This window comes from Charadrius vociferus, unplaced genomic scaffold (assembly GCF_000708025.1).
Source record: "Charadrius vociferus isolate BGI_N301 unplaced genomic scaffold, ASM70802v2 scaffold1823, whole genome shotgun sequence".
Taxonomy (NCBI): Eukaryota; Metazoa; Chordata; class Aves; order Charadriiformes; family Charadriidae; genus Charadrius; species Charadrius vociferus.
The window spans coordinates 210,274-222,282 of NW_009647673.1; the positions used below are offsets into that span (position 1 = coordinate 210,274).

General features: G+C 47.0%; 1 non-coding gene across 1 annotated transcript; it reads right to left on the reverse strand.

The window, feature by feature from the left end:
- Positions 1-11,745: 11,745 nt before the first annotated feature.
- TRNAE-UUC lies at positions 11,746-11,817 on the reverse strand. The gene has a single exon. It is a non-coding gene; the product is annotated as a tRNA-Glu (tRNA).
- Positions 11,818-12,009: the final 192 nt, after the last annotated feature.

A 12,009-nucleotide genomic window follows, 5' to 3' on the forward strand; every position in this document is an offset into this window, starting at 1 on the left:
GGTGTGCTGGGGCCCGGCCCTGGGGGTGGCCGGGCGGCGGAGGCAGCAGCGATCACCCGCAGTATTTTATCCCCTATAAACGTTTATTTTCCCTTCTGAGCGGCGACACCGCCATACCGGAAAGTCCCGGCGGAAGATTTTGGGTGGTTTCTGAGACGCAGAAACCCTTCTGTTTGGGGGAAGGCGGTGTTTCTACTTAAAGATCCTTTTCCCCCCCCAAAGCCACGATGGTCACCGGCGGGTGTCTGCGAGAGGAGCGCAGCGGGGAGATCCGGGGGCTGAACGGCGGCCGGGGCGGAACCGGGACGAACCGTCCCCGTCTTTAAATGACATCACCTCAGGCCGGTACTGCGGCTTTCTACAGTTTATGTTGTTTATCCTTCTCCCTGCGATCAGCGTGCTCAGTTTAAAGCGTTGCAGTCGCTTCTGTCCCCGTATCTTACATTTTGTTCTTTTCGCAGAAATATTTTGCATATTTACCCTCATCCTTCCCCCCCCCTCCCATTTCCTGATCATTTTACTACCTCTAATTGCAACAAATAACTAAAACAGTGATTAGGGTCCAACTAAGCAACTTATTGTGCAGCCACGACCCTTTGGAAGGGCAACAAACACCCTAAGGTGGTTTGTAATCTTTCGGGGATGCTTCTGGGGAAATCCTAATGAAATCTGGCCATTTTTCACGTTGTTCCTACAAATTAATTACTTGGCAATCTCGGCTTCCATCGAGGAAAGTTGTTCCCTCGTTTCTAACAAGGGCAAGCTGACCGCAGATTCAGTGGAAAAAAATTATGTACGTCTTTAGTTTTGTTAGTTTTTCCTCACAGGTGTTGGAATCCTTTCCCTCGGTTGTATTTCATGTAGAAAAATATATATATCCTTACAGCAATGCACGGTACATATGTGAGCCATTATTTGGTAAAGAACTAAGATTCCTGTTACTTGTAAAGTAATTTTATTTCTTTTTTTTTTTGTGTGTGTGTGTGTGGTGCTGTCAGTGTTCCTAGCCAGAATTTTGCCATCGGGTTATAGAACCCACCAAAGAAAAGGTCCGTGTGGGCACAGCTGCTGCCAACCATGAAACAGAATTCCTGGTAAGTGGGTTTTTTGGAGGGCGGAGAGGTTTATATCTCAAGACAGGAGTTTGAATATAGACAAAATGTGTTGCTTAGATGGTCAGAGTTGGGTTTTTGGTGGGGTTGCACTGCCTGATGAATAACTCTTGTAAAGATTTCAGCGCTAGGAATTCTGTGGGTATTTCTGTAGTTGTTCCTGTGTACTTTGTGTAGTTGAACCCCACTGACATCACAGTCACGACGGTGTTGTCCCTGTCCCTATTTTCCCTGCATTTCGAAAGCGTTACCGCTTCTGGGTTAAAAACCTCAGTTGAGGGAAAGCACATAAAAGAGGCTAAAGTTGTGCTGAGTTAGTTGTGGCTTTACCAGAACAGATCTAGTTGAGGACCGTGGGAGAGGCGGCCGCTTTAGCTGTGTTTCGGACTGCGATTCAGTTTGTGTCCCAGAGCTCAGAGGCAGCAGCAGGAGAATGGGCGTAACTGGAGTGGCCATGGTGAAACCCCGGCCAAAATCACCTCTAATGTCCAGGAGCTGGGGGTGGTCTAACCTACCGCACTGGAGAAATCCACAATCCTGGAGCATTTCCCCAGAAGCTGGCACCGCTGCATTTCTTCAGCCCACATTTCGTCCCCCCAGCAGTTTCAAGATGTTTAGGACAGAATAACGTGATTTCTGATTTTGGGTGCATCTTTACCTTGTTTTGTCTACTGCTTTTTTTTCCCTTTTTTCCCCTTTCCTGTGGCTTTTCTTGCAGAGCGGGGGCAGAGGATGCGGTGGTGGGCTCGGGATGTAATAGAGAATACGGGAGGTGTCTGGTGCGTGCAGCAGCAAGCAGCTCCATTTTGTTACCAGCCTTGCTCACAGCACAGCTTTATTTTTTGGAACTTGTGGCTTGTGTGTTGCCTCGCTTCACTGTAGAGTTTTCTTGGTGGGCCGTGGCTATCCTGGCTAGGTCGCAGGCTGGGCGAGAGCCAATTCTAACAGCCGAGTAAAACCATAAGCGACAGTGAAGGGAAACAGGGAGCGATGAGTTCTACCAGTCATGGCAATGGCTTTATGAAATTCCTTGGAGGAGCGGTCCTGGAGGACCATGAACCAAAAGCCTCTGCCGTATGGATTCCTACTAAAGAATAAAAATATTATATTAAGCTAATCTTTTGGAAGGTGTAAATGCTTAAAGATGTTTGGTCTCCTGGGTGAAAAAGATTGTTAGAGCAGGTGATGTCTTCTTTTTTGCTCAAAAGAAGAGCTAAAATGATCTGAAGTGAATTTGTCTTCACCACTGTAGCTTGCAGGGCTGTTTGAAGGGGAGTTACGTGATAGCTGTCTTGGCCTTTAGGAGGGGTAAACGAAAGCGTCGCCGCTTCTGGGTTAAAAAACCTCAGTTGAGGGAAAGCACATAAAAGAGGCTAAAGTTGTGCTGAGTTAGTTGTGACTTTACCAGAACAGATCTAGTTGAGGACCATGGGAGAGGCGGCTGCTTAGCTGTGTTTCAGACTGCGATTCAGTTTGTGTCCCAGAGCTCAGAGGCAGCAGCAGGAGAATGGGCGTAACTGGAGTGGCCATGGTGAAACCCCGGCCAAAATCACCTCTAATGTCCAGGAGCTGGGGGTGGTCTAACCTACCGCACTGGAGAAATCCACAATCCTGGAGAAAATCACTGGCTGGAGAAGCCTCCCTGGCTTAGCTGGGTAAGTGGAAAGAGCTGTTTCCAAGTTGTGGTTTATCTACGGGGGTGCGCGTTAGATGAGCTTCCCAAAATCCCTGCCGTTTGTGCTCTTACTGTGTTGCCTCCGGGCTGGCACAGGCTGTTAGACTCATCCGATTTCCTGGGACAGTTGTATGGTGAGAGGAGCAAGACTCTCTCCTGTGCAAACATGTCTAACTGATCATGGATTTATGGGTTTTTTCCCTTCCACCTACTGCACGATTGTTTTAGGTGATTACAGACAAGATATAAAAAAAACAAAGCTGAAAAGAGACTACAAAGCAGTTTGATATGAAAAGCGACAGAGGACTTCTCAGGAAGGAACCTTCCTTTTCTGTCAGCTTGAGTTTTATGCACACCTATGTGACATGCAGATATTCTTAGAAAATACTGAACTAAGCCGTTTGGCAGGGCATTAACTTTGCTGTCCAGGCTGATCAGTGTCCTGATATAAATTGAGCCTCGTGGAGGTGGATTTCCATCACGAGCTGAATGCAGCCTCCCTCATACTTGGTCCAAGGGACAGAATTTGGGTTCAGATGAGCGAGGTTAGCATGCTGTGGTTGAAAGCTTTCAGCACCTTTCTAAAGTATTTTGCTTCTCCCTTTTGGTTTATCATAATGGCCGCGTGGCAAATCCCTTTGAGATTGTTAAACTTCAGTGTTAGAATTTCATTCCAGTTTAACGAGCACCATCTGTTATCAGCCTCTCAAGGCTGCATGTGGTCACAGAACTATAAGTATTTAGAGAGACACACTTCAGAAAGTGGTGGGGGAGAGGTTCAATGAAACCGTGAGACTCTCCCAAATCTGTTTATCTCAAATGTTGTCTTTTTTGCTTTATTTGCTTCCTCACAGGGTGTCTGTCACCTGCCAAATAAAGAAGCTGTAACAGCCTATCGGCGGCAAACCTGACAAGTATACGAGACGAGTGTTTCATTGAAGATGTGCATTCAGGTGCCTCGTCCCGCTCTGAGAACACGGTATTTAGTCCGTACCCAGCTCCTTTGTGTTGTAGGGAAGCCGTTGTACAACAACCCATCTTGTGTTGTTAGTGAGAACGCTGTATCTCAACTCACAACTGCAAAACAGGCTCCTTTATGTCCACTTCCAGAATTATGAGCCGCTTTATCATGCAGTGCTGATGCTGTAACGTTAGCCCTGGGCACGCAGGCCAGCACCATCGCCACTGCTTCAACGTCAGTAATTCACAGGCCGAGGCAGTTGTGCGGTGCTTTCCCTTGATGTATGTCGCCGCCTAGCATCAGGCTTCTGGGAAAATAAATGTACAGAATTCCAAATCTGTGCGCTTCACGGGCAGTAAATCAAGAAGAATGGCTGAGCGGTTGAATTCCAAATGGCTTCTATTCATATTTCTCTTCTGTGTATTTTTCTTTCTCTCTTATTCCAGGCTCACACCCTGGAGAAAAGAATTACTGCAGTGTCCTGTATTTCACAAGCGGTGATATATTCAGTAAGAACACAAGAATTCACGCTGTGGAAATAGGCTGTGCAGTCAGTGTGCCCAAGAGCCACCCCTGGGCGCGACGGGTCAGTTCATGCCTTTGTGCGGGGTGTTTTTCTTAGTTACATCCTCTGTGCGATCCTCCTCTCACCTTACTCTCTCAATGTATTGGAAATGCTTCTGGTAATACTGTGGTTGACTGAAACGCGTCATTGTCTCCGGGCTGACACTGGGTGCCACTGGAGCAGGGAGAGGCAGCTGTTTCCTTACAGGCAGCACTGGCACACAAAGAAATCACCCCTTCAGCCCACCTCACCTGCTTCGGGGAGTTTTAACCTGCAGCTTGGGTATTTTAAAAGATGGAGTGCTGCACAGTGCCACACGGTGCACTGTTTTCCTGTTCTTTTAAACAGGATTTATTTGATGTCCTTCAGTTAGGTTGAGGGTGGGGGGAAGAAGGGAAGGCTGTCTATTTCTCGTTTTAAAATTGCATATAGCTCCAAAGGTAATTAAGTATCTTATTTCCTTAGGCATGGGTAGTTATTAATACTTAATTACCTTCATGCCTGTATGAAAATGTCTGTGGTTTCTGTGCAAATCTGTTCTACTTAGAGCAGTTTGTCTTAACTTCGGCAGCTCAGGGTGGTACCAAGCTCCTACCTTTTAAATCTCACCCGTACCGTACTTGCAGGCGATGCTGGGAAGGCCCTTCCAGTAGAACAGGAAGACAACATCTTTGATTGCCTCCACCGAAGCACCTGCAGCCGAAGGAGAAGAGTGAATACCTGCACATCACCTCGTAACACTAGCATAGTCTTCTGGCAACAGCCAGACTTGAGCGCAAGTGTATATTCATTCCATAAACACTGCAAGAAGCATACGTTGCTGATGTAAGCCCATGGTACCAGGGTAGCATATGAAGACTAAATCTTGAATTACCTCATTTTGCTGTCTCTCTGTCTTACATAAAAGCATTTAAAGCAGATGAAAGCATTTAGTGTACTAAAAAGAGCCTGTGGTGAAGGCAGTACAGTAGTCAGACCCCTTGGAAGAAAGTATCTTGTCATTTGCTCGAGTGCCTAGTACAAGTTTTATCAGAGGACAGTGAATCACAGGCTGCTTTTTTACCCTGAGGAGCAGGAAGTTCTCACTTTGAGACAAAACGTTTTAAGTTTTGACAACTCAGTTTGAAGAAAGTGGGTACTGATCAACGATGACAACACTGTTATTTTTAGTGCAGTAGTGAAGCCAACTAAACAGTAGGGCAATGAAGCTATTTTAGTCTCTTTCTAATGGTAATGGCACTTCGGCTGCGATCACAATTAGAAAAGTCCAGATATTTTTGGAACTGAGCAAGTCTTCTGCTTGTTTCATGTACCACTGGCAAAAGATGATCAGAGTACTGGTATCTTCATGTGTTTGTCTCTGTGCAGACACCCTTTACTGCTTAACGCAATAACCGGGGCAGGCTGTCAAGGAGATAGTGTAGCTAGATCTGTTTTGTCCGTTTAGAGTGTGTAACGATGGTAAAAGCAAGAGGTTGGAAGTCCAAAGCAGTATGATGGCATGTTCAGTGGCTGCAGATTGTCTCATGAAGTGGTGGTGTTATTTCTATACAGTCCCTGAGCTGTAATTTTTATAGCTTTAGAGCCTTTCGGATTGTTCAAGTGAAAGTTTTGCCAATAAAGCTTGTAGCATTAACAACTTGAGTATACAACATACAGAATCTGTGTAGCAGAAGGCAGATTTTATAAATAACGATAGCTCAGATTAGGTGCTGGCAGTAAGTGAGTGTTGGCATTGTGCAGTTAAATTATGAACTTACTCAAATTACGAAATTCGAGACAGGTTTCTCTCCTGTAAGAATATCAGGGAATTAGAAGGATTTTATCAGAATAATCTGTACATTTTTCTTTGAAAATGTGCTTTAAAAATAGGGAAGGTGTACAGAAGGAAGGGGGGTGGAAGAGAAGAAACGTTTTACTCTACTCCCCCTTCAAAAACTGACGGAGAACAGCTATCTAGTAGCAGCACCTTGGAATAGTGATTATGCAAAATAATGTAGTATGACATTCCACCAACTGCTAAACAGCACAGTACTTTTCAAAACACACATTTGGCAGAGGCTTGCTCCTGTGCTGTTTCACAGCTAATCACACCTTTAACTTTTTCTGATTAATCGGGACATCTGAAAGTTCAGCAAGAGAAATGAAGAGCTGAAATGCCTCTGAATTCCCACAGCAAAGGTGGACATTCGCACAATGTCATTATCACAGCTGCTACTGAAATGTCTTTTGTGAGAATGTAAAATGAATATACCACAGAGTCAGACAAAACTACAGAGCTGCTCTGCAATCGCAGGTTCAAGGTCTGACAAGGATGGTGTACTAGATGTCTGAAATGAGCAAATATAAAAAGGAAGTGGGGTGGATGTTTTCTTGACATCTTTCCCAGTTTTAAAAGGAGACATGTAAAACCATTCTTCATGTCTGTGTTGGCTCTTAAAAGCCTTAAGTAATGGGGAAAAAAGGCTTAAAGCTTAAAAAAGCTTAAAGCTTAAAAGCCTAAAATCCTCCGGGGTAATCGCTTCCATTCCAACACTGTTAAATAGCTAAGGGTCATTTTGCCAGAGTGCAAAATGTTGGAAGTATTTTGACTGTACAATTTCTGCTTTTTAAATTAAACTAATAGTAATTCAGCTTACTTGCCTAAGGAGAAGGGAGAGGAATCTCCTAGCAGTCTACCAGTCTATTACTTACTGTGTATCATTCAGGTTTGTAAATAAATAAGCCCGTTCACCAGTACCTGCTGTGGCTGACCTGCTGGGAAGCAGATTTGCAGGGGACCTGGGGCTCCTGGTAGACACCAGCCACCAGCCAGGAACGTGTCCTTGCAGCAAAGGCAGCCAACAGACTGCATTAACGAGTGTTGCCGGTGTGTCCAGGGTGTGATCAGCTCTTGGTGAGATGCCTGGAGTGCTGTGTCCAGGTCTGGGCTCCCCAGAGGAAGAAAGACAGTAGCATGAGTCCGGCAAAGGGCCACTAAGTTATTAAGCGTCTCTCATACCAGCAGAGCGTGAGCACTGGGACTGTTTCGCCTGGAGAGGAGAAAGCTCAAGGAGGAATCTGAGTGTGTATAAATACCTGCTGTTCAGGCTCAAGATGGATCCAGACTCTTCAGAGTGGTGGTACCTAGTAGGGGAAAAAAAAAAAAAAAAAAGGTAGTGGACACAAATTGAAATACAGGAGTTGCCACAAACAAAAAACTATAGTGAGCATGATCAAGCACTACAACAGGATGCCCAGAAAGGTTGTGGGACATCCTTGGAGATACTCAAAACCCAACTGGAGGCAGTCCTGGACAACCTGCTCTAGGTGACCTTGCAGTGAGCAGGGTGGTGGGCTGGACACTCTCAAAGTCCCAACCTCAGCGATTCTGCGATAAGCCCGGGGTAGTTGGGTGTTGTCTGTCATAGAAACTGGTCCCTTCAGCTGTCGTTTACCCTCTTTGGAAAACATTTTCACCTGCTGTGTAGAGACTTTTTATCCAGCATCCAAGAATCTAGTCTGTTTACTGACTAAACTTCCAATATATTGCATGCACTGCATGCAATATATTGCATGTGGAAGTCCTCCTTTTGTAGCTAGGGATTGTTTTCTGCCTCAGTGGGCGTAGCTGCCACATTCACTGATTTAGAAGCAGTGTGCTTTTCTTCCCAGCAAGGTATCTGCTAATGTCTCCCCTACTGAGTTCATTCAGCTGAAACTGGCTGCAACAACTGCTGTATCTGTTGCAGCTTTTAAAACCACGAGGACATACACCTTCAGCGTACCAGTGCAGACTGCCTTTCAGACAATCGGTCGGCCCTGTCCTTCCTTTGTAGCTTCATATTCATTCTGCATAATGAGGTCTCAGAACGTTCTCATTGCACGTGAAAACGTGGAGCTTCCATTCACAGATGTTCTTGCCAGGAACCACCTTCCCTTTATTTACAAAAAAAAAAAAAAATAATAAAAGGAAACGCCTTCCCAAGTCAATACAAAACAGCGCTGTGAAATCGCTGCTGAGGCTGATGTACTGTCACAAGGAGGCAGGCGAGAGCAGCACATAGCCAAAGTGCTCCCGGTACATCGGGGAAGAGGACTAGCGCTGACCTTCCCGAGGGAGTACAAAGAATCCTCCTGGGCGATGGTACACTAAATATTCCTGGTACTGTGTTTGTCCCGGTAGGCTGAAATTCTTTCTCTTAAGATACATCACACAGAGCCCCTTTTGAGCTGTTACCTTTACTGTTTCAAGATGTTAGAATTATCTTGATCGTAGGATTGAGTTGTTCCTTTTGCGTTTGAACCACCCTTTTCAGCAGTTCTTTCTTCAGTTGGGGAAGCTTCTTCAGCCTGGCTACAGACTGCTGCTGTAAACGGAACAGTAGAGCTACAGCGTAGCATTGGTGCAGAGCTTCATGTAGGTGGGCATGTTCAGAGAAAATTAAAATTACAGTACCTAGAGAGAAAAACAACCTATTCTATGCATCACCCCTTTCTGATACTCTCAAATATTCAGAGATCCATTCCTGCATAAATTTTAAAGCCAGAAGTCAATTATTGGCAAAGGTCACAGTTTGTATTTTTAATGTAAGACAACTTGTTTCCCCTTTTTTTTTTTTTTCCTTAGGACATCACGCCTTGATCTAAAAGCTTCAGCTCATGAGGAATGAGCTACATAATTTTCATAAAATTGTCTAATGTAGGCTTTTAAGCAGACAGTTATTTAATCTAGCAGCAACAATCCTGCCCCTGAAGACATCTAAGATGAGACTGCAACAGACTGCACCTCTTCTCTTGGTTAACCAGTCTTCTCCTGGTTAAGAGATTCATCTTTTGAGCTGCCACAGGGATTCTTCCCTCTCAGAACCTCAGGCTGCTCTGCTAGCTGTCTGCTCCGGTCTGTCTGTAGTTCTCTGTGTCCTGGTTGATGCATAGATGCTGAATGAGGTATTTGTTACAGGTGCTGTACCGAGTTACCTGAGGTAAATTCCTATTATCTGCATCCCCATTGTGAGAGGAGGACTTCTGAAGCTCTGGTCAAACTGGTTTCTCTCCTCACTTCTAAACCCTTTCAGTGTGGCAATATGGTGGGACCCCTCTCTTGTTGCATGACCCACACTCTGCCCATAGATCTGGTATAGTACCATCAGATGAAGAGCTTCAAGTTTCCATCAGCTTATAGTACCCAGAAGCCCGACCTGATTCATCTTGAGCACCCCTAGAGTCAGCTTGCCTCTTCATCTGAAAACCCAACAGCTCTGATTGTAGAACTCCTTTGAAAAGGAGCTCTAAAAATTGTAAAGCTCACTCCAAAAGGCAATGAACATTTGAGAGCAGATCCCCTTACTGCATTACTGATAGTCTTTGGGACAGCAGTTCTGTTCTTTGCTTAAGAAATTGCCAACTAGTTGATTTTAATTCAATTGTTACAGAGCATCAGCATGGCATGTGCTGCTATTTGAATAGCATGTGGGAGGAACACAAACACATTACAGAAAGTGCAAGTTTGACAGGGGAACCCAAATATAGACTATGATTATGGGACCATTCTCTGGTTTGTTAGCAGTATGGGGACACAGAGGGGTTTGTACTGGGATCATTATCAGGCTACTCAACCTGTATTGACTTAAATCAAAAATGACACAGAACTGATTTTCACTATCTGTCCTGAGTCTACAGAACTACCATGTTGGTACTTGTTCTTATAGAGAATCATAGAATAGTTTGGATTGGAAGGGACCTTTAAAGGCCATCTAGTCCAACTCCCCTGCCATAAGCAGGGACATCTTCAACTAGACCAGGTTGCTCCAAGCCCCGTCCAACCTGGCCTTGAACACCTCCAGGGATGGGGCAGCCACAGCTTCCCGGGGCAACCTGGGCCGTCTCACCGTGCTAATTAGGAAGAATTTCTTCCTAATATCTCAATCTCCCCTCTTTCAGTGTAAAACCATTCCCCCTCATCCCACGGCTCCCCTCCCTGATCCAGAGGCCCCCCCCAGCTCTCCTGGAGCCCCTTTAGGCACTGGAAGGGGCTCTGAGGTCTCCCCTTTTTCACCTTCTCTTCTCCAGGCTGAACCCCCCCAACTCTCCCAGCCTGTCCTCCCAGCAGAGGGGCTCCAGCCCTCCCAGCATCTCCGGGGCCTCCTCTGGCACTGCTCCAAGAGGTCCACATCCTTCTGATGTTGGACAATGTAATGAAGAGTGATTGTTATTAGCAATACAGGCTAGAGATTGACACTCTTAATTTCTTGATTCTGTATTAATTAATAAGAGAAATACTGCCTGTGAATGTTCCCCATTCATAGAGAGGTGCATAACATGACAAAATGTATTTGGTAGTGCCTGAAGTCTTTAGTTCTTCCTACTTTAGACATTTAGCTGCTCTTTTCAGTGTTGCTTACTGCTTATTATTGAAGATCAAGAACTCTCTCATGTATCTATAACCCTGTATGATTCTTGGCTGTCATTTAATTCACATCAAAACCAGCAGCAGAGCTTACCGCGTTCACATATGCTCCCTGGGCAGCACCTACCATTCTCCACAACCCTCCAGCAGGAGCACAGCAGCCCACCTGACCCTGGGGCCTCAGGAGATACCCTGTCCTTTGGGGTGCCACAGGTGACACCCGTCCCCTCCCTCATCCCCATACAGCCCCCCCACGAGGGCTCCCAGTGCCCCCCTCTCCCCAGGACACACCAGCCTTCACAGCGGCGGCCCTCAGCCACCGACCCCTCACACCTGAGGGCCTGCAGCAGCCTCTCCGTCAGCGACACACCGGCACCACAGTACACAACCACAAGGACGGCTGCAAGCGCCCCAGCAGGGCTGACAGGAGCCACGCAGCACAGACCCGCCTGCTGCCGCCGCTCCGGCCCCTCTGAGGGGGCGCGCGCCTCCCGCCGCGCTTATATAGGGGCGATGCAGCGCGCATGCGCAGAGCGCCACCGCTGCGCGCGCTCCCCCCTTCCGCCCGCCCGCGGCCTATTAATGGGGTCGGTGTTGGGCAGAGCCGCGTTTGCTGAGGGGTTTCCTTAGTATATGGCGAGCCCTACGCGCTCGTGTTTATATATATGTGTGTTTTAACGTACGTATATCTTTAGCAGCTTCTTGCTGCTAGGGTTGCAGTACGATACTCGGGGGGTGGTTAAAACACGCTGTGGGGGACGCGCAGCAATTTTTTTCGCCTGCGTTAGATAAAAACGCAATTAACTCGCGTTGTTCGGTGAGATGCTGCGTTCTCCCATTTACCCGAGCGTTTGAAACGGAGGCGGGAGACTTGAGTTTGCGGCAAGCAGCGCTTCAGGAGGCTCCCGGGATCGAGGCGTTTGGCCGCAAAGGCGCAAAAATGCGGTGAGAGAAAATCGAGGAAGAGGCTGAGGTAAAAAGGGCGGTGCTGTCCCTTCCCGGGCAGGGTGGAAAAGGAGGGGGAAAAAAATACAAAAGTGAAGCTTCCCATACCGGGAGTCGAACCCGGGCCGCCTGGGTGAAAACCAGGAATCCTAACCGCTAGACCATATGGGAGGCGCTGAGGGGTGGTGTGTCCGCCGGCCCCATAGCTCCACCTACCCCCCCGCCGCTATCGCCACAGCGCCCCTGCTGCCAGAACAGGGCTGCCCGCACCCAAGATGGCGGTCGGTGCTTCCCTGCCGCCCCGCCCCTTTCCCTTCCCCTCGCCTCGCCCGGCCTCGCATCACATGACGGGAGGGGGGCGCG